Source organism: Oncorhynchus keta, chromosome 4 (genome assembly GCF_023373465.1).
Source record: "Oncorhynchus keta strain PuntledgeMale-10-30-2019 chromosome 4, Oket_V2, whole genome shotgun sequence".
Classification (NCBI taxonomy): domain Eukaryota; kingdom Metazoa; phylum Chordata; class Actinopteri; order Salmoniformes; family Salmonidae; genus Oncorhynchus; species Oncorhynchus keta.
The window spans coordinates 49,217,657-49,238,106 of record NC_068424.1 but is presented as its reverse complement, the minus strand read 5'-3'; the positions used below and the strand labels follow the sequence as shown (position 1 = coordinate 49,238,106).

The 20,450-nt window shown below is 45.1% G+C and overlaps 1 protein-coding gene across 2 annotated transcripts in view; it reads left to right on the top strand.

Annotated features, from left to right (window-relative positions):
* The window catches only part of LOC118362033 (testican-1-like), a 304,120-nt gene that overhangs the window by 246,895 nt on the left and 36,775 nt on the right, over positions 1-20,450 (top strand). The window lies entirely within an intron of this gene.

Genomic DNA, 20,450 nt, shown 5'->3' with positions numbered 1-20,450 from the left:
TTTAAGGGGTGATAAGTTTTTGAAAAAAATTTCATTTTTTCTAAATTTTACTTTTGGACATTGACTTGGGTTACATATCCAATATGAAAACCCCGGTGGAGCGCATTTGCCCCCTGTTGAATTTTTAAAGTGTTACAACTGGCAATTGCCATATGGCATTTGCAATACACTTTGCATGAATCAACGCCGAATTGGGTGGTATTGGCCAATGTGTATATGGTTTGTCCGATGCCAATGACTTGCCATTCATTTTTGTCCAATACAGGGGGACTTCCCTTACAATGGGATGACTTTGGGTGTTCCAGTAAGCAATAATTTGTTGCCTTTATTAGCCTACTTTATTCTGAAAAATTCATACGTAACTCTGCCAAGCCAACAAGCAAAAATGAACTGGTGAAGGCCATCAAGACGTTTTGGCTTGAGAAATTGACGATACAACAATTCAACAAATGCATTGATCATCTCAGCAAGATTTTACTTGTGGTCGTGGAGCTGGGGGGAAGTAGAACTAAAATGTAGTTGAAATAAAGATCTGCATTTTGAGTTTTTTTTCTCGTTATTTTATTAAGGACATGCCCCTTTTTTTAAATTTTCTCCTAAAATGACATACTCAAATCTAACTGCCTGTAGCTCAGGCCGTGAAGCAAGGATATGCATATTCTTGGTCCCATTTGAAAGAAAACACTTTGTACTTTGTGGAAATGTGAAAGGAATGTAAGAGAATATAACACAATAGATCTGGTAAAAGATAATACAAAGAAAAAAACAACTGTTCTTTTGTATTTCTTTTGTACTGTCATCTTTGAAATGCAAGAGAAAGGCCATAATGTATTATTCCAGCCCAGGTGCAATTTAGATGTTGTCCACTAGATGGCAGCAGTGTATGTGCAAAGGTTTAGACTGATACAATGAACCATTGTATTTTTTTAAAAAAACAATTATTGTATCAAGACTGCCCAAATGTTCCTAATATGTTTATTAATAGCTTTTCGTGTTCAAAATTACGCACTCTCCTCAAACAATAGCATGGTATTCTTTCACTGTAATAGCCAGTGTAAATAGGACAGTACAGTTAGATTAACAAGAATTTAAGCTATGATATGTCTATGTCCTGGGAAATGTTTTTGTTATTTAAAACCTCATGCAAATCGCATTAGCCTATATTAGCTCAACCGTCCCGTGGAAGAGACACCAATCCCGAAGAGGTTTAAATACTCAAAAGTGTGACATTTCTAACTCAAAACCTTATGCAACCTCTGAATGTCAGATAAAGCACACAGTATACTGTAAAGTATCTGTTCATCAACATCTTTATGCTTCCGTTAAGTTAAGCATCAAATACATTACAAATTGGGGGGATTTTAACACATACATTAGCCAGGCTATTAAGAGTCTATTGTCCTGCTAATAGTCCATCATGGGTGGATGGCTTCTTTTGTATTCCAATGTATTGAATGAATGTATTAATTACAGTCATTTACCATTCTCATTCTCATAGTGGAAACGTTGTTTGCTGAGTTCACAATCTCATTTTCAAGTCCTTGTTTAAAAAAAGAACGATATTTACGAGATTTTTCCGTTTTCAAATAACCGAAAGTGAGCGGTTGTAATCTGAATAAAGGGGAAAAGGCCGTTCTTGAACATGGGGTGAGACGATAGGCCCTTTTCATTTTGTCTGGCTTGCCATTCCAAATAAAATGGAATCTTTTTTGCTCATATAATTTAAACAGGTCACCAGGTGTAGGCAAAACCATAAGCAAATAAGTAAACTGATATGACTAAAGAGTTAATCGGGGTGATTTTTCCAGAAATAGACAGGTATTTTCATCAAGGACCCGTTGTTTGCAGAGACCACAAACAGGAGGTGGAGTTCCCGAGCTCACAGGTGTGCCTTACATGGGTTGTGACTCCATCCCGTTCAACGCGTCATTCTCCGCCTGATTCTCCACCGATGACGTGACTCTCCACCGATGACGTGACTCTCCGCCGATGACGTGACTCTCCGCCGATGACGTGACTCTCCGCCGATGACGTGACTCTCCGCCGATGACGTGACTCTCCGCCGATGACGTGACTCTCCGCCGATGACGTGACTCTCCGCCGATGACGTGACTCTCCGCCGATGACGTGACTCTCCACCGATGACGTGACTCTCCGCCGATGACGTGACTCTCCGCCGATGACGTGACTCTCCACCGATGACGTGACTCTCCACCGATGACGTGACTCTCCACCGATGACGTGACTCTCCACCGATGACGTGACTCTCCACCGATGACGTGACTCTCCGCCGATGACGTGACTCTCCGCCAATAATTACATTTAGGTTTACATTTACATTTAGATTCTAAATGAATTATCTAAGGTTCATTTTTTCGTTAAGGGCAAATCTGTTTTGTGAGAATATCTAAGGGGATTTTATGTAATTATTAATGCAGGGTTAATAATAATAATAATAATAATGGCTTTGTAAATAAGGATGCATTATGAAAGGAAAATGACATGTGCAAGAGACAGTGGTCATTTTTTGTTAAGGCAAAATCTGCTCTGTGAGAATATCTACGGGCCTTTTATAGAATTATAATGCAGGGTTAATAATCATAATAATAATAATAATCGTTGGGTAACAGATCGGCTCTTGGAACTCATTAAGAGGCGGCTTCTATCTTCAATATGCTTTATTATCCAAATGTTTAAAATGCGTGTGGGCGACGGAGATGGTGCAGTTTGAGGTCATTCAAAACATTTCTTTATTAAAGACGATCAGAAGGATTGTTGGTACTTATTTATTTTGGTCCGAAGCCATGAATGAGTGAGTCACTCAGCTTTATGTACAGTAGGTGCCGAGGCTATATGACTGCGCCATCAACTTGATTATTTAGCAGACATTACTTGCTGCTTCTTTTAGTCAACACATATCTACAGTTGAAGTCAGAAGTTTACATACACTTCGGCTGGAGTCATTAAAACCCGTTTTTCAACCACTCCACAAATTTCTTGTTAACAAACTATCGTTTTGGCAAGTCGGTTAGGACATCTACTTTGTGCATGACACAAGTCATTTTTCCAACAATTGTTTACAGACAGATTATTTAACTGTATCACAATTCCAGTGGGTCAGAAGTTTACATACACTAAGTTGACTGTGCCTTTAAACAGCTTGGAAAATTCCAGAAAATGATGTCATGACTTTAGAAGCTTCTGTTAGGCTAATTGGATGTATTTCAAGGCCAACCTTCAAACTCAGTACCTCTTTCCTTGACATCATAGGAAAATCTAAAAGAAATCAGCTCAGACCTCAGAAATGTATTTGTAGACCTCCACAAGTCTGGTTCATGAATGCCTGAAGGTACCACATTGATCGGTATAAACAATAGTGTGCAAGTATAAACACTATGGGACCCTGAAGCCGTCTTTCCACTCAGGAATGAGACGCGTCCTGTCTCCTGGAGATGAACGTACTTTGGTGCGAAAAGTCCAAATCAATCCCAGAACAACAGCAAAGGATCTTGTGAAGATGCTGGAGGAAACAGGTACAAAAGTATCTATATCCACAGTAAAACGAGTCCTATATCGACATAACCTGAAAGGCCGCTCAGCAAGGAAGAAGCCACTGCTCCAAAACCGCCATAAAAAGCCATACTATGGTTTGCAACTGCATATGGGGACAAAGATTATACTTTTTGGAGAAATGTCCTATGTTCTGATGAAACAAAAATAGAACTGTTTGTCCATAATGACCAGGAGGAAAAAGGAGGAGGCTTGCAAGCTGAAGAACACCATCCCAACCATGAAGCACAGGGGTGGCAGTATCATATTGTGGGGGTGCTTTGCTGCAGGAAGGACTGGTGCACGTCACAAAATAGATGGGATCATGAGGTAGGAAAATTATGTGTATATGTTGAAGCAACGTCAGTCAGGAAGTTAAAGTTTGGTCGCAAATGGTTCTTCCAAATGGACAATGACCCCAAGCATACTTCCAAAGTTGTGGCAAAATGGCTTAAGGACAAACAAGTCAAGGTATTCGAGTGGCCATCACAAAGCCCTGACCTCAATCCTATAGAAAAATTGTGGGCAGAACTGAAAAGGCGTGTGCGAGCAAGGAGGCCTACAAACCTGACTCAGTTACACCATCTCTGTCATGATGAATAGGCCAAAATTCACCCAACTTATTGTGGGAAGATTGTGGAAGACTAACCGAAACATTTTACCCAAGTTAAACAATTAAAGGCAATGTTACCAAGTACTAATTGAGTGTATGTAAACTTCTGACCCACTGGGAATGTGATGAAAGAAATAAAAGCTTAAATAAATCATTCTCTCTACTATAATTCTGACATGTCTAATTCTTAAAATAAAGTGGGGATCCTAACTGACTTAAGACAAGGAATTTTTACTAGGATTAAATGTTAGGAATTGTGAAAAACTGTGTTTAAATGTATTTGGATAAGGTGTATGTAAACTTCTGACTTCAACTGTACCTTAAGGGGGGTAGAAGCTTGACATTTTGAGTGATAGAAAGTGAAAGGATGATCGGTCCTCCGTTTTCATACAGTGGTTCCTCCTTTAAAAGTTGTGTCTTACTGCGCACACCTTGCGGGCTGCTGTAGCATTCTGTGGCAAGTTATTTAATTGTCAGACCTTTTTTTTAACGTTAATGCAAGTTAGTGGTAGTTTAACCACCAGAGGGCAACTTTGAGAAGCATGTGATAGTCTCCCATATTGGCATTACTAGAGAATTTAAAACATTTTTTTTTGTGATGACATAGTACATGGGATTGAGTTTAAGAAATTTGGCTGAATAAATTTGATGAATAGTATGGTGTTTTTATTCTGAGATAAATGAAACCCTCTGGGTTTTTGTTAGGATGGAATGGAAAATATTGCACTTTACAACGTGACGGTCGGTAGTAGGCTACAGCATAAGAGGATTCTAAATGAATAAGGGGTATAACATTTCCACCTCCTAATTGTAGTGTAACCAACACTCATTTCTCCTATGGTAGGCCTACAGTATATCTAAAAATATTCTCCACCAATGATTACATTTAGAGGATTGGTGGATTCTAAATTAGTAAGGGGCATTTTCCATTTAGATCTGTGAGAATATTTAAGGGGCTTTTATATAATTATAAATGAATTAATACAAATAATAATAATAATCGCTTTGTTTAAAAAGTAACGATATTTCGGAGATTTCGTATTTTTTTCTCGAAAAACGACAGTGAGTGATTGTAATCTGAATGAAGGCCAAAATGATATTTATGAAGGTCAAAGTATCGCCCTGCTAATAGCCATAATGGCGCTGTACAACGTGACCATGTGTGTTTGAAAGAGCATTTCCCAGTAAGCAACCCTTTGTTTGCCTTCATTAGACAACTTTGTTCCAATATTTCCGTAATTCATTGATATTTATTCCCATAGTAGTTCGTTATGGATCCATAACTAAATCCACATCTGCATTTTGAAAGGGTATTTTTGTCATTATTTTATTCATGAAAGCATAGAGATGCCTGTCACGGATAGCTTGGGGTGGTGGGTGTGGAATCAGGCGCAGAGAGCAATGCTTCCAATGCATACGTTTTAATAAGCTGGGTCTAGCCAACAATCAGGCAAAATGACCAATAAACAGGTATATCCCCAAAACCAGGAAAATAACAGACAGCAAAATACGTATGAGCAAAACAATTTCACCACAGACAGTGAGAATAAGCCCACACAAAAGCAGGCGGGCCCTGGGAGTTTAGATAGGCCATAATTAACAACAAATAAATAACAGGTGAAAACAATCAAGACAAAACTCACAGAAAAGAAAAAGGAATCGGTGGCAGCTAGTAGACCGTTGACAACGACCGCCGTGCGCCGCCCGAAGAGGGAGGGGAGCCAACTTCGGTAGAAGTCGTGACGATGCCATTATTAGTTACATGGTTTTAGTTTGAACGTGCAGACTGGCACTAAGAACAGAACAGCGGGAACGTTTCCCTAGTCAGCGCCATTATTAGTGCAATGCCCCTTAAATATTTTGGAGATTATTTTGTTTTCAAATAACGTAAAATTAGTGAGAAAAAAGGCCATTCTTGAACATGGGCGTGGACATTGTTACTAATTTGTAAAGAAAGCCAGTTTGTTATTTAGAATTATTTATTTCTGATTTGAGAGTGAGAAAAACCAAAAACCTACAGTCATCTCATGGGTCTCCCAGTCGAGGCGGGTATTGAACCAGCATCTGTAGTAACACAGCTTGCAATGCTATGCAGTGTCTTAGACCGTTGCACCACTCGGGTGCTGTATAATGTGACCGGTCGGGAGTGGCCTACAGTACTACAGTAACAGCACAATAATCCTAACAAAATAAAATAATAAAACCCCTAGTGTAACAACAGTTTTAGTAAGTATTACTGAAGTCGTGCACAAGTATCAGTTTCTATTTAGGTTTATGTCGCCCATTCATTGTCATTTAGAGACACAGTAGGACCCAAATGTAACGATCGTCGTCGGAATGAGACCAAGGTGCAGCGTGGTAAGCGTACATTTCCTTTTCATTTTCAATGTACACCAAAAACAATAAACAATACAACGACCGAACAGCTTTGTTGTGCAAACTACATGCACATGAACAAAGACAAGATCCCACACAGAAGGAGTGAAAGGGGCTGCCTATAAGTATGATCCCCAATCAGAGACAACGATAGATTGGGAACCACACCCGGCCAGAAACAAAGAAATAAAGAACATAGAATCCCCACCCAAATCACACCCTGACCAAACCAAAATAGAGACATAAAAAGGCTCTCTACGGAGGGTAACGTACTAAACCACAAATTACCTCTTAAGTCCCGCAGTGTAAGATCACAACTTTTAAAGAAGGAACCACTGAAGGATGCGGAAAGGAGGAGAGTGGGGATCGAAAGAGGCAGAATCGAGTGACGGGGGATTTAGCAGAAGGGAAAGATGATGGGATAGAAGAGAGTAGTGGAAGAGAGCGAGGATTGTGATGGCGCATTACCATCTGTGTAGGGGCTTAGTGGGTAGGCTTTGGGTCTCTCTCTCTCTCTCTCTCTCTCTCTCTCTCTCTCTCTCTCTCTCCGTGTCTCTCTCTCTCATGTTAATGTTCAGAGCATTAATTCAGGGCATTAATTCACTTCTCTCTGACTGCACACTCATAGCAGTGGGAGTTGTGGAGTTGCAGTAGAGAGCAGGAATATTGTTTAAAAGCATGATAATGTTTGGGTTCATATTTTAAAACCCAGCCCAGTGGGGAATAACGACTTGTCTCTGTCACACACACACACACACACACACACACACACACACACACACACACACACACACACACACACACACACACACACACACACACACACACACACACACACACACACACACACACACACACACACACACACACACACACACACACACACACACACATAGAAACAGACACAGACACACAGACACACACTGCACACACACAGACACACACTGCACACAGACACACACACACACACACAGACTGCACACAGACACACACACACCCTCGGCAGTTAGTGTACACCCTAGCTATCCCCTGCTGGTCTATCCTCATCATTCTTTGTTTAGGGGACCTAACACACCATACACAGGTCCCAGAGTTCATCAGGCACAATGGAGACTAACAGGAGACAAAAATAAAATGTGTGCTGATTAATTAACGCTCTCTCGTTATATCACCCCCCTTCATTAGTCTCGGCCTTTCTGATGGAGGGAGCGTAGAGTGGAGATTATTTTCCCCAACTTGACTGCTGGCTAACTAATTAATCACCCTAATTGTGAGTGCTGAGAGCCTCACTTTGTGTGTGTGTGTGTGTGTGTGTGTGTGTGTGTGTGTGTGTGTGTGTGTGTGTCTTTAAAGGAGATACTAAAATCTCTCCATAGGTTAAGGCAGATTTAAGTGACTTTCAAGTGTTTTTTGTCCTCTTATCCTCCCCTGGGGTTCTCCGTCAGCCCCAGATGACCCAAAACATTTATATAAAGAATCCTGACTCTTTATTCTCCCCCTCTCCTCATTTTGATCCTCTTTTCTCTCTTTCTCTCTCTCTCTCTTTCTCTCTCTCTTTCTCTCTCTCTCTTCTCTCTCTCTCTCTCTCTCTTTCTCTCTTTCTTTCTCTCTCTCTCTCTCTTTCTCTTCTCTTTCTCTCTCTCTCTCTCTCTCTCTCTCTCTCTCTCTCTCTCTCTCTCTCTCTCTCTCTCTCTCTCTCTCTCTCTCTCTCTCTCTCTCTCTCTCTCTTTGAACAGACTCAGGGTTTTTCAGTTTAAACAGGCATTCTGGAGAGATGTGCGCTGAAGATGAGTGTGTCTCCAGAGGGCAGAAAGTAAACTGTGTGGGCTGTTTAAATTAGGTGTGTTTGTGTGTGCGTGTGCATGTGCTGGAGAGCATTAAAGCTAACTCAAGACTAGCGGAGGTCATTCTGTGCCATGAGTTGACTTGAGGAGAGGAGTTTTAATAGGTGAACAAAACTCTCCCCGGAATCCTTTAACTGTTTTAGCAGCACTATGGTCCATCATATATCAGTCTGCTCTCTCTTCACATCTCTCTTCTGACACTCTGCCCACACTCTGTCAATCTCTCTGCCCACACTCTGCCCTCTCTGCCCGCTATCTCTCACACACTCTTCTCCTGTACTGGGAATGATGGATAGTTAAATAAGAGTTATGGAAGGGTGCTCAGGTTTGATCTCAGACTCGCCTCCCTCCCTCCCTCCCCTCTTTTCTCTTCCACTTTCTTTCTCTCTCCCCTGTAATGTGAGTGAAGGCTAGGTTAATAGGGTGTGGTGGTAGTGTGGACGGGCTCTGGGTTTCCTGACAGCGCCGAATGGAGCCTGTCAAACTCTCTGCGAGCTAGGTATCTCTGTGACACACTCGGACAACACTGATTCTCTATAAGTGTATTGTATGGATGTGTGCGCGTCAGTCAAAGCACTCTCTCACCCTCATTTCTCTATCCGTCTCTCACTCTCTCTGTTTACGCACCGTCACCTCTATTCACAGCTATCCATCATTTGTGAGACTCCTAAAACTGGAGTTTATGAGTTGGTTCTGCTCCTCCTTTTCACCCCCCCCTTCTCTGTTTTCTCTCTCCCTGGCTGGGAAGATAGTGGTTGGTCCGCAGCGCAGTGCCATATGTGGACAGAACTGCATGCTGGGTAGACACGGCTGGTGTTTAACCCCTTGGTGACTTTTGAACTGGAGGTCCCCTGCGTATCAGGCACACCTGTCCACGACACCTGCTCACGGGCTGTTGACATACATACAGTAACCTACTAAATGAAAACTCTGTTCTCAACTCGTAACAGAGAAATATTTATGGAACGTCGGATGGTGTGGCCCAGGACCAAATTCGAATTGACTGAATAAAGAATATGCACAGACTGCTTCTGAGTATGACATACCTTCAGCCTGGCCCACATGAGACTGTGGTAGAGAGAAAAAAAATGGTGTCCTTTTGTCCTATTTGTCCCTTATGGGCTTTCATACTGCATTCGTTGTTTATTTGTAGTGTTTAGTAGTAATTACACATGGTGAGCCTCTCGGCTTATAGCTACAACCTTATGGAACGTCTGTTACCTGCTCTGATAGAAATTCACTAGGAATGGGGACTAGGTCTAATTTGAAGCTAATTAGACAGGCTAAGCTAAGCCGGTGGGTGTGAGCTCGGGTTCTTCAACCTGCACTACTTCATTAGCTGGATGGTAACGCCAGAGATAGGTTCACAAAGCAGCCGAATCGCCCACTCTCAATGAGCTAAATCCCCTGGCTAAATTCAATTTGTCCTAGCCGTGACACCCGGCCGCACTACAATAGAGCACTACATTCCCACTGCTGGAATGTTCTGGGATACACAAGGATACATAATGAGTAAATGAATGTAGCGGACATGAGTCGGTCGTGCCCTCGGTCCAGCAGGGAATTTTCCCTTGGTCTAATGGTCTAAGATGTTAGTTGCTCCCATGGGAGACCTGGGTTTGTATCCCACATGGGAAATACATGAGGAATATGACCGTCTTCAATGACTAGGAGTGGAGAGGGATACCCGCAGAGAAGAACCCTGTGGAACGTTGGAAGAAAGCAAGAGAGAGTGGTATAGCCATTGCAGAGCGAATGGGATTGATGTCTCCGACAGTGTGGCTCTGTCGCGGTGATATCACCGCCGGCGGCGAGGGATGGCTGTCACTGTGCCTTTACGTCATGGTAACACTGGCCTGGGGTGCAGCGGGCTACTGTCTTGGTGTCTCAGTGGCACAATGCAGCTGATAATGACTGACTGAACCGTATGAAAGAAGTGGGTGATTACACCTCCCATTGCCTCCACTGTCACTGTCAGAGGCCCTGTCACTTTGTGTGTGTGTGTGTGTGTGTGGTGGTGGTGGTGGTGGTGGGGAGGAAGTGTTCATGTGCGTGTAATCCCCATCACACTGTCCTGTAACTCAGTCTCAGTCATCGTACTTCAAATCACATCTCCTATTTTATTTTTTTTATTTTTTTTTTTACTTTAATTCTTCCTTTTGGAAATGCATAAAAGGTGGGGGTGTCAAAGTAATCTCTGTTTCTCTCGGCTTTCTCTCTGTCTGTATCATCCGGGAAATTCCATGTCAATGTGAACGCTCCCTCTATTATACTCTATCATCCAAACAGTCTGTCTCATTTTCCATTGTCCTGGAATGGATTATCTTGTTCTAGACACTGAAGCTGGAATTCAATTGAAGATTCCAGAAATGCAATCTCTCTGTGGATGCTTACAGTCGCCGGTATTGGCGTCGTCCACACTGTTTCGGCCAAGAGACATCCGAAAAGACTGGCATCTCGTGGACATTTTGATTGGAATTTGATGCAAAGCCTCTCCCCTCCTTGCAATATCGTATTCAAATCCCAAGCGCTGGAGTTGCCAATATAGATTTGGTATGCTTTCTGTTTGCTTTTTTTCAGAAGTGTAATCCCATCCTGCCTCTACCTATGGGTGTTCCATATTCTAGCTGGCAGAGATCCAGGGTTCTGTTCCAATCTTTCCTGAAGGTTCCACCGCTGCTCATTGGCCAGTCTGGTCCTCTGTGTGCTGGTGCTGATGGCAGTTAGCCGGACAACGCATTAGCGATCATTATCAGTCTCTGGCCAGACCCTCTGCCAGTGAATTCCATCTGGATCGGATGGCTCAGGGAAAGACAATCAAATCTAGGGGTGCTTCTTCCCCTCTATTCATCTGTCTATCTCTCCCCCATCTCCCCATCGGACTTTCTTGGACCCTCGTTAAAAAGTGCCACCTTATCCCCCCTTTTCTCACTTCTATGTGTCTGATCAGAAGCCCGGTCGGAAGTCTCGTGGTTAAAAATGACATTTGTTTTGGCTAAAAGAGACTTTTTAAAAGCCAGTACTAATCAATGACAACAGGGGACCGAAACGTTGAGATTCAAGCGTGTGGTGGTGTGCAGGGGAGGGCCAGGCTTAGTGACGGTCTCAGAGCCTCGGGTCACATTTGGAATAGCCCTGGTTCTCTCTCTGTCTCTCGCAATGGTTTATTAACGAGGCCGGGGTCTGACGGACGGACGGACCCTCCTCATTAAAATGACCCCGACTAAACAGAGGGCCAGCAGGACAAAGGGTCAGAGGGAGAGAGACGGCGGGGGAGAGAGAGAGGATAAAGAGAAACGAAGAAAGAGAGAGGGATAGAGAGAGAGAGAGAGAGAGGGGTATCGAGAGAAAGAAAGAGAGGACTAGAGAGGGAGAGCGAGAAAGAGGGAGCGTGTGAACCTCTTCCTGTCAGATGTTACAGGTCTTATGAAGTTTCCTGATTCAAAGTGGATCCTGAAAAAAACCCTCGGAGAGAGAAGAGGGAGAGACAGAGGGCTCTTTAAACAGGAAGAGGAGGGTAGGGAGAGAACAGGAGAAGAGGTCCGAGGGCTCTGTCTCTTTAAACAGGAAGAGGAGGGGAGGGAGAGAACAGGAGAAGAGGTCCGAGGGCTCTGTCTCTTTAAACAGGAAGAGGAGGGGAGGGAGAGAACAGGAGAAGAGGTCCGAGGGCTCTGTCTCTTTAAACAGGAAGAGGAGGGGAGGGAGAGAACAGGAGAAGAGGTTCGAGGGCTCTGTCTCTTTAAACAGGAAGAGGAGGGGAGGGAGAGAACAGGAGAAGAGGTTTGAGGGCTCTGTCTCTTTAAACAGGAAGAGGAGGGGAGGGAGAGAACAGGAGAAGAGGTACGAGGGCTCTGTCTCTTTAAACAGGAAGATGAGGGGGGGGAGGGAGAGAACAGGAGAACACGCTCCAGCAGGTATATCTCTCTAGTCACCCCCAAAACCAATTCTTTCTTTGGCCGCCTCTCCTTCCAGTTCTCTGCTGCCAATGACTGGAACGAACTACAAAAATCTCTGAAACTGGAAACACTTATCTCCCTCACTAGCTTTAAGCACCAACTGTCAGAGCATCTTACAGATTACTGCACCTGTACATAGCCCACCTATAATTTAGCCCAAACAACTACCTCTTTCCCAACTGTATTTCATTTATTTATTTATTTTGCTCCTTTGCACCCCATTATTTTTATTTCTACTTTGCACATTCTTCCATTGCAAAACTACCATTCCAGTGTTTTACTTGCTATATTGTATTTACTTTGCCACCATGGCCTTTTTTGCCTTTACCTCCCTTCTCACCTAATTTGCTCACATTGTATATAGACTTGTTTATACTGTATTATTGACTGTATGTTTGTTTTACTCCATGTGTAACTCTGTGTCGTTGTATCTGTCGAACTGCTTTGCTTTATCTTGGCCAGGTCGCAATTGTAAATGAGAACTTGTTCTCAACTTGCCTACCTGGTTAAATAAAGGTGAAAAAAAAGAAGAGGTACGAGGGCTCTGTCTCTTTAAACAGGAAGAGGAGGGGAGGGGGAGAACAGGAGAAGAGGTACGAGGGCTCTCTCTCTTTAAACAGGAAGAGGAGGGGAGGGAAAGAACAGGAGAAGAGGTACGAGGGCTCTGTCTCTTTAAACAGGAAGAGGGGAGGGAGAGAACAGGAGAAGAGGTACGAGGGCTCTGTCTCTTTAAACAGGAAGAGGAGGGGAGGGAGAGAACAGGAGAAGAGGTCCGAGGGCTCTGTCTCTTTAAACAGGAAGAGGAGGGGAGGGAGAGAACAGGAGAAGAGGTTCGAGGGCTCTGTCTCTTTAAACAGGAAGAGGAGGGGAGGGGGAGAACAGGAGAAGAGGTCCGAGGGCTCTGTCTCTTTAAACAGGAAGAGGAGGGGAGGGGGAGAACAGGAGAAGAGGTACGAGGGCTCTGTCTCTTTAAACAGGAAGAGGAGGGGAGGGGGAGAACAGGAGAAGAGGTCCGAGGGCTCTGTCTCTTTAAACAGGAAGAGGAGGGGAGGGGGAGAACAGGAGAAGAGGTCCGAGGGCTCAGAAGGGGAGAAGAGGTGAAGGGGAGGCAGAGAGGAGAAGAATAGAGGGAAGGAGAGGAAGAGAGGTGTCACAGCCTTAGTGGTAATCCACTTCCTGCTAATCACACTGTAGAAATGGTTCCATTAGACCAGGTATTCTCAAACTTGGGTATGCAATGCCATCTGGGGTACGCCAAATAAAAATGTGATTCACATTAAAAACAAAAATGTATTCTTCACAGTTTTAAAGAGTACATTTTATATTTCCCAAATGGGTAGCCTGGGTAACATTCAACCACATGAACTGTTACTCTCTCGCGGGAAACTTTCACTCTTGCTCAGTCATTTAGAAACGAAACATGACTATTTGAAAAAAAAGCCACGGGAGTTTTTTGAGCAAAAATAAAGCCAACTTTCGAGTAGTAAGACATGTATAAAAGCAACAGATACCATTAGTAAGAAGGGGCTAGAGGCGTCTTGTATGGTGAGCTACCGAGTGGCTAGGACAGGTAAGCCCCATACTATTGTGGAGGACTTCATTCTTCCTGCTGCAACGGATATGGCTGGGACAATGCTGGGGGAAAAGGCTCAAAAAACTATAGACAATGTCTTCATCAAACAACACTGTTTCACGACGCATCAGTGACATGGCAGGAGATGTGTTGAAACAATTACTGCATCGCATACAAGCCAGATAATTCTATGCGTTACAGCTGGATGAATCAACAGACGTGGCGGGCCAGGCACAGCTCCTGGTTTATGTCCGTTACGTTTATGGGGGGTCAATTAAGACATCCTCTTCTGCAAACCACTGAAAACAAGGACAGCATGAGAGGATATTTTTTAAGTACTGGACAGCTTTGTGACATCAAATGGACTTTGGTGGTCAAGATGTGTTGGTATCTGTAGTGATGGAGCAAAAGCCATGACAGGGAGACAGTGGATTGGTAACGCACGTGCAAGCGGTTGCGCCCTGCGCCACTTGGGTGCACTCCATCATCCACCGAGAGGCTTCAATGGAATGCTTGACGGCTTGAAAGATGTTTTGGACACTACAGTGAAAATTGTTAACTTTGTTAAAGCAAGGCCCCTGAACTCTCGTGTATTTTCTGCATTATGAAATGATATGGGCAGCGACCATTTAACACTTTTACAACATACAGAAGTGCGCTGGTTATCAAGGGGCAAAGTATTGACACAATTGTTTTTAATTGAGAGACGAGCTTAAAGTTTTCTTTACTGACCATCATTTTCACTTGTCTGACCTCTTGCATGATGATGAGTTTCTCACATGACTGGCCTGTCTGGGGGAGGTTTTTTCTCGCCTGAATGATCTGAATCGAGGATTGCAGGGACTCTCCGCAACTATATTCAATGTGCGGGAAAAAAATTGAGGCTATGATTAAGAAGTTGGAGCTCTTCTCTGTCTGCATTAACAAGGACAACACACAGGTCTTTCCATCATTGTATGCTCTTTTGTGTGCAAATCAACTCAAGCTTACGGACAATGTCAAATGTGATATAGCGAGGCACCTGAGTGAGTTGGGTGCGCAATTACGCAGGTACTTTCCCCGAAACGGACGACACAAACAACTGGATTCGTTATCCCTTTCATGCCCTGCCTCCAGTCCACTTACCGATATCTGAATAAGAGAGCCTCATAGAAATTACAACAAGCGGTTCTGTTAAAATTGAATTTAATCAGAAGCGACTGCAGATTTCTGGATTGGGAGTTTCCTGCCTTGGTAAATGTTAAGACACTGATGTCCTTTGCAAACACGTACCTATGTGAGAGTGGATTCTCGGCCCTCACTAGCATGAAAACTAAATACAGGCACAGACTGTGTGGAAAATAATTTACGAGTGAGACTCTCCAATACAACCCAACATTGCAGAGTTATGTGCATCCTTTCAAGCACACCCTTCTCATTGACCTGTGGTGAGTTATTCACAATTTTTATATGTTAAGATGGTTAAATAAAGAGCAAAATGATTGATTATTATAATATTATTATTTGGTCCTATAAGAGCTCTTTGTCACTTCCCACAAGCCGGGTTGTGACAAAAACTCACATTCATTCTTATATCGTAGTGTGTGTGTGTGTGTGTGTGGCAGGCTTACAATGATGGCAAAAACATTTGAGAGTGCGCTGACCCTGGTGCTAGAGGGGGTACGCAGTTGGAGGTTGAATGTTTGAAGGGTTACGGGACTATAAAAAGTTTGGGAACCCCTGCATTAGAACAACAGTCCCCTCTGTCATCTCAGTGTGAGAGAGAACTGCATCTCTCACCCTGCACACACACCGTCTCTCAGTATAGCTTTATGGAAACCCACACAAAATTACACACAGCATGAGACAGAGGGAAACGTGGATAGTAAGGAGCCAAGCAGGGTTATTGAAGAGGGTATGTGAATATTTTCATGTGAACCTCAACCAGCATGAAAGATGTTGCTCTTTGAGTCTTCTCAACGGGGGCTGCTGTGTAAGTGTGTGCGTGTGCATGTTTCTCATGGCAATGAGGGGCATGTGGGAGATGTCAGCACTGTGCAGTACCACGGTCAATCGATTTGTGTTGGGGAACATGAAAGAGCGAGGGAGTGCGTTGGATGTAGGGAAAAACACACAGCCTATGATCCTGTTTTTGATATTTCACCTGCAGGTCTGATCAATATATGTGAAAATCCTGTGTACTGTAGGGGAGGCAGAGAGGCAGGCCAGGCAGCACTTATTACCCATCCCCTCTTGGGATGCAGGCCCACTTATTACCCATCTCCTCTTGGGATGCAGGCCCACTTATTACCCATCTCCTCTTGGGATGCAGGCCCACTTATTACCCATCTCCTCTTGGGATGAAGGCCCACTTATTACCCATCTCCTCTTGGGATGAAGGCCCACTTATTACCCATCTCCTCTTGGGATGCAGGCCCACTTATTACCCATCTCCTCTTGGGATGCAGGCCCATCTCCTCTTGGGATATTACCCATCTCCTCTTGGGATGCAGGCCCACTTATTGCCCATCTCCTCTTGGGATGCAGGCCCAATTATTACCCATCTCCTCTTTGGAGGCAGGCCCACTTATTGCCCATCTCCTCTTGGGATGAAGACCCACTTATTGCCCATCTCCTCTTGGGATGAAGACCCACTTATTGCCCATCTCCTCTTAGGATGAAGGCCCACTTATTACCCATCTCCTCTTTGGAGGCAGGGCCACTTATTGCCCATCTCCTCTTGGGATGAAGGCCCACTTATTGCCCATCTCCTCTTGGGATGAAGACCCACTTATTGCCCATCTCCTCTTGGGATGAAGGCCCACTTATTACCCATCTCCTCTTGGGATGAAGGCCCACTTATTACCCATCTCCTCTTTGGAGATGCAGGGCCACTTATTACCCATCTCCTCTTGGGATGCAGGCCCACTTATTACCCATCTCCTCTTGGGATGCAGGGCCACTTATTACCCATCTCCTCTTGGGATGAAGGCCCACTTATTACCCATCTCCTCTTGGGATGAAGGCCCACTTATTACCCATCTCCTCTTGGGATGCAGGCCCACTTATTACCCATCTCCTCTTGGGATGAAGGCCCACTTATTACCCATCTCCTCTTGGGATGCAGGGCCACTTATTACCCATCTCCTCTTGGGATGCAGGCCCACTTATTACCCATCTCCTCTTGGGATGCAGGCCCACTTATTACCCATCTCCTCTTGGGATGCAGGCCCACTTATTACCCATCTCCTCTTGGGATGCAGGGCCACTTATTACCCATCTCCTCTTGGGATGAAGGCCCACTTATTACCCATCTCCTCTTGGGATGCAGGCCCACTTATTACCCATCTCCTCTTGGGATGAAGGCCCACGTATTACCCATCGCCTCTTGGGATGCAGGCCCACTTATTACCCATCTCCTCTTGGGATGCAGGCCCACTTATTACCCATCTCCTCTTGGGATGAAGGCCCACTTATTACCCATCTCCTCTTGGGATGCAGGCCCACTTATTACCCATCTCCTCTTGGGATGCAGGCCCACTTATTACCCATCTCCTCTTGGGATGAAGGCCCACTTATTACCCATCTCCTCTTTGGAGGCAGGGCCACTTATTACCCATCTCCTCTTTGGAGGCAGGACCACTTATTACCCATCCCCTCTTGGGATGCAGGCCCACTTATTACCCATCTCCTCTTGGGATGCAGGCCCACTTATTACCCATCTCCTCTTGGGATGCAGGCCCACTTATTACCCATCTCCTCTTGGGATGCAGGCCCACTTATTACCCATCTCCTCTTGGGATGCAGGCCCACTTATTACCCATCTCCTCTTGGGATGCAGGCCCACTTATTACCCATCTCCTCTTGGGATGCAGGCCCACTTATTACCCATCTCCTCTTGGGATGCAGGCCCACTTATTACCCATCTCCTCTTGGGATGAAGGCCCACGTATTACCCATCGCCTCTTGGGATGCAGGCCCACTTATTACCCATCTCCTCTTGGGATGCAGGCCCACTTATTACCCATCTCCTCTTGGGATGCAGGCCCACTTATTACCCATCTCCTCTTGGGATGCAGGCCCACTTATTACCCATCTCCTCTTGGGATGCAGGCCCACTTATTACCCATCTCCTCTTGGGATGAAGGCCCACTTATTACCCATCTCCTCTTGGGATGCAGGCCCACTTATTACCCATCTCCTCTTGGGATGCAGGCCCACTTATTACCCATCTCCTCTTGGGATGCAGGCCCACTTATTACCCATCTCCTCTTGGGATGAAGGCCCACTTATTACCCATCTCCTCTTTGGAGGCAGGGCCACTTATTACCCATCTCCTCTTTGGATGCAGGACCACTTATTACCCATCTCCTCTTGGGATGCAGGCCCACTTATTACCCATCTCCTCTTGGGATGCAGGCCCACTTATTACCCATCTCCTCTTGGGATGCAGGCCCACTTATTACCCATCTCCTCTTGGGATGCAGGCCCACTTATTACCCATCTCCTCTTGGGATGAAGGCCCACGTATTACCCATCTCCTCTTGGGATGCAGGCCCACTTATTACCCATCTCCTCTTGGGATGCAGGCCCACTTATTACCCATCTCCTCTTGGGATGAAGGCCCACTTATTACCCATCTCCTCTTGGGATGCAGGCCCACTTATTACCCATCTCCTCTTGGGATGCAGGCCCACTTATTACCCATCTCCTCTTGGGATGCAGGCCCACTTATTACCCATCTCCTCTTGGGATGAACTTATTACCCATCTCCTCTTTGGATGCAGGGCCACTTATTACCCATCTCCTCTTGGGATGCAGGGCCACTTATTACCCATCTCCTCTTGGGATGAAGGCCCACTTATTACCCATCTCCTCTTTGGAGGCAGGGCCACTTATTACCCATCTCCTCTTTGGAGGCAGGGCCACTTATTGCCCATCTCCTCTTGGGATGCAGGCCCACTTATTGCCCATCTCCTCTTGGGATGCAGGCCCACTTATTACCCATCTCCTCTTGGGATGCAGGCCCACTTATTACCCATCTCCTCTTCGGAGGCAGGGCCACTTATTACCCATCTCCTCTTTGGAGGCAGGGCCACTTATTACCCATTTCCTCTTGGGATGAAGGCCCACTTATTACCCATCTCCTCTTGGGATGAAGGCCCACTTATTACCCATCTCCTCTTGGGATGCAGGCCCACTTATTACCCATCTCCTCTTGGGATGAAGTCCCACTTATTACCCATCTCCTCTTGGGATGAAGGCCCACTTATTACCCATCTCCTCTTGGGATGCAGGCCCACTTATTACCCATCTCCTCTTGGGATGCAGGCCCACTTATTACCCATCTCCTCTTGGGATGAAGGCCCACTTATTACCCATCTCCTCTTGGGATGCAGGCCCACTTATTACCCATCTCCTCTTGGGATGCAGGCCCACTTAACACACACTTTCCCTCACATTCTACACTAGTTCACTCTATCGACAGTCCACACTCCTCCCTTCCCCCTTCTCCCTCTCCTACATTCCTTCCTCTCCCTTCCTCTCTTCATTATTCATTCTTCCTCGCCCTATCGATTCCCACTTCTCTACTCCCTCACACATCCTCGTCATCTCAGTATCCTTCTCTCCCCTCATCCTCCTCTCGCATTTCTGTACTTTCTCTCTTCTCCTCTTTAGTGTTTTCTATTTCTTTCTCCATTTCCCACCTCTTACTCCTTCTCCATCTGCCAGTCTGTCTATCTATCGCTCTCTCTCTATCTATCTATCTTTACCCTCCCTCCCTCTCTCTTTCTCCTCATCACTCTCCTTCCCTCCCTTCCTCTCGCGTATCTATCTATCTCCTCCTCTCTCTCCAGGCCCATTATTCTGTGTGATGGTGATAGTTTCTCTGTTATGGCCGTCTGCATTGAGGACACCCTGATAACCCCTGTGCCCATACAGCCTGCTTAAATCATCTCTGCCTCCCTCCCTTTCTCACACAAGCACACACACACACACACACACACACACACACACACACACACACACACACACACACACACACACACACACACACACACACACACACACACACACACACACACACACACGCGCACGCACAGACACGTTGTAGTTTATAGCTGTGTGCTGACTCTGGAATCAAGGGGAAGAGAAGGACAGTAGAGAGCGTTGTGCTTGTCATAACTCACCCCTAACCTCTCTATGCTATAGGGCTAGCGTCCCACGCCGCTCTGTGGCCATTCTCTACAGTAGCCATTTTCTAACATACAAGGGTTCACTGTTTGGTTTTACTGCTCAACCTGTTTCTCTACTAGAGACATACAGCCATAATGTGCAGTTATGGCTGCGGTGTAACTACTCCTTTATCACGTCACCGCTACCTGTATACTACAGTGTAACATAGAAGTCCTATCTGTGTTGTAGCCGTGCTTTATAATACTGCCGCCTCACGTGTAGCCAGGCCTTCGTGTCTGGTCCCAGCACCACCTGTGATGTCACTAGTGACTGCAGGGCAAATGAGCTGCCTGCCGCGCCACCCACCTGAATTGCATTTGCCT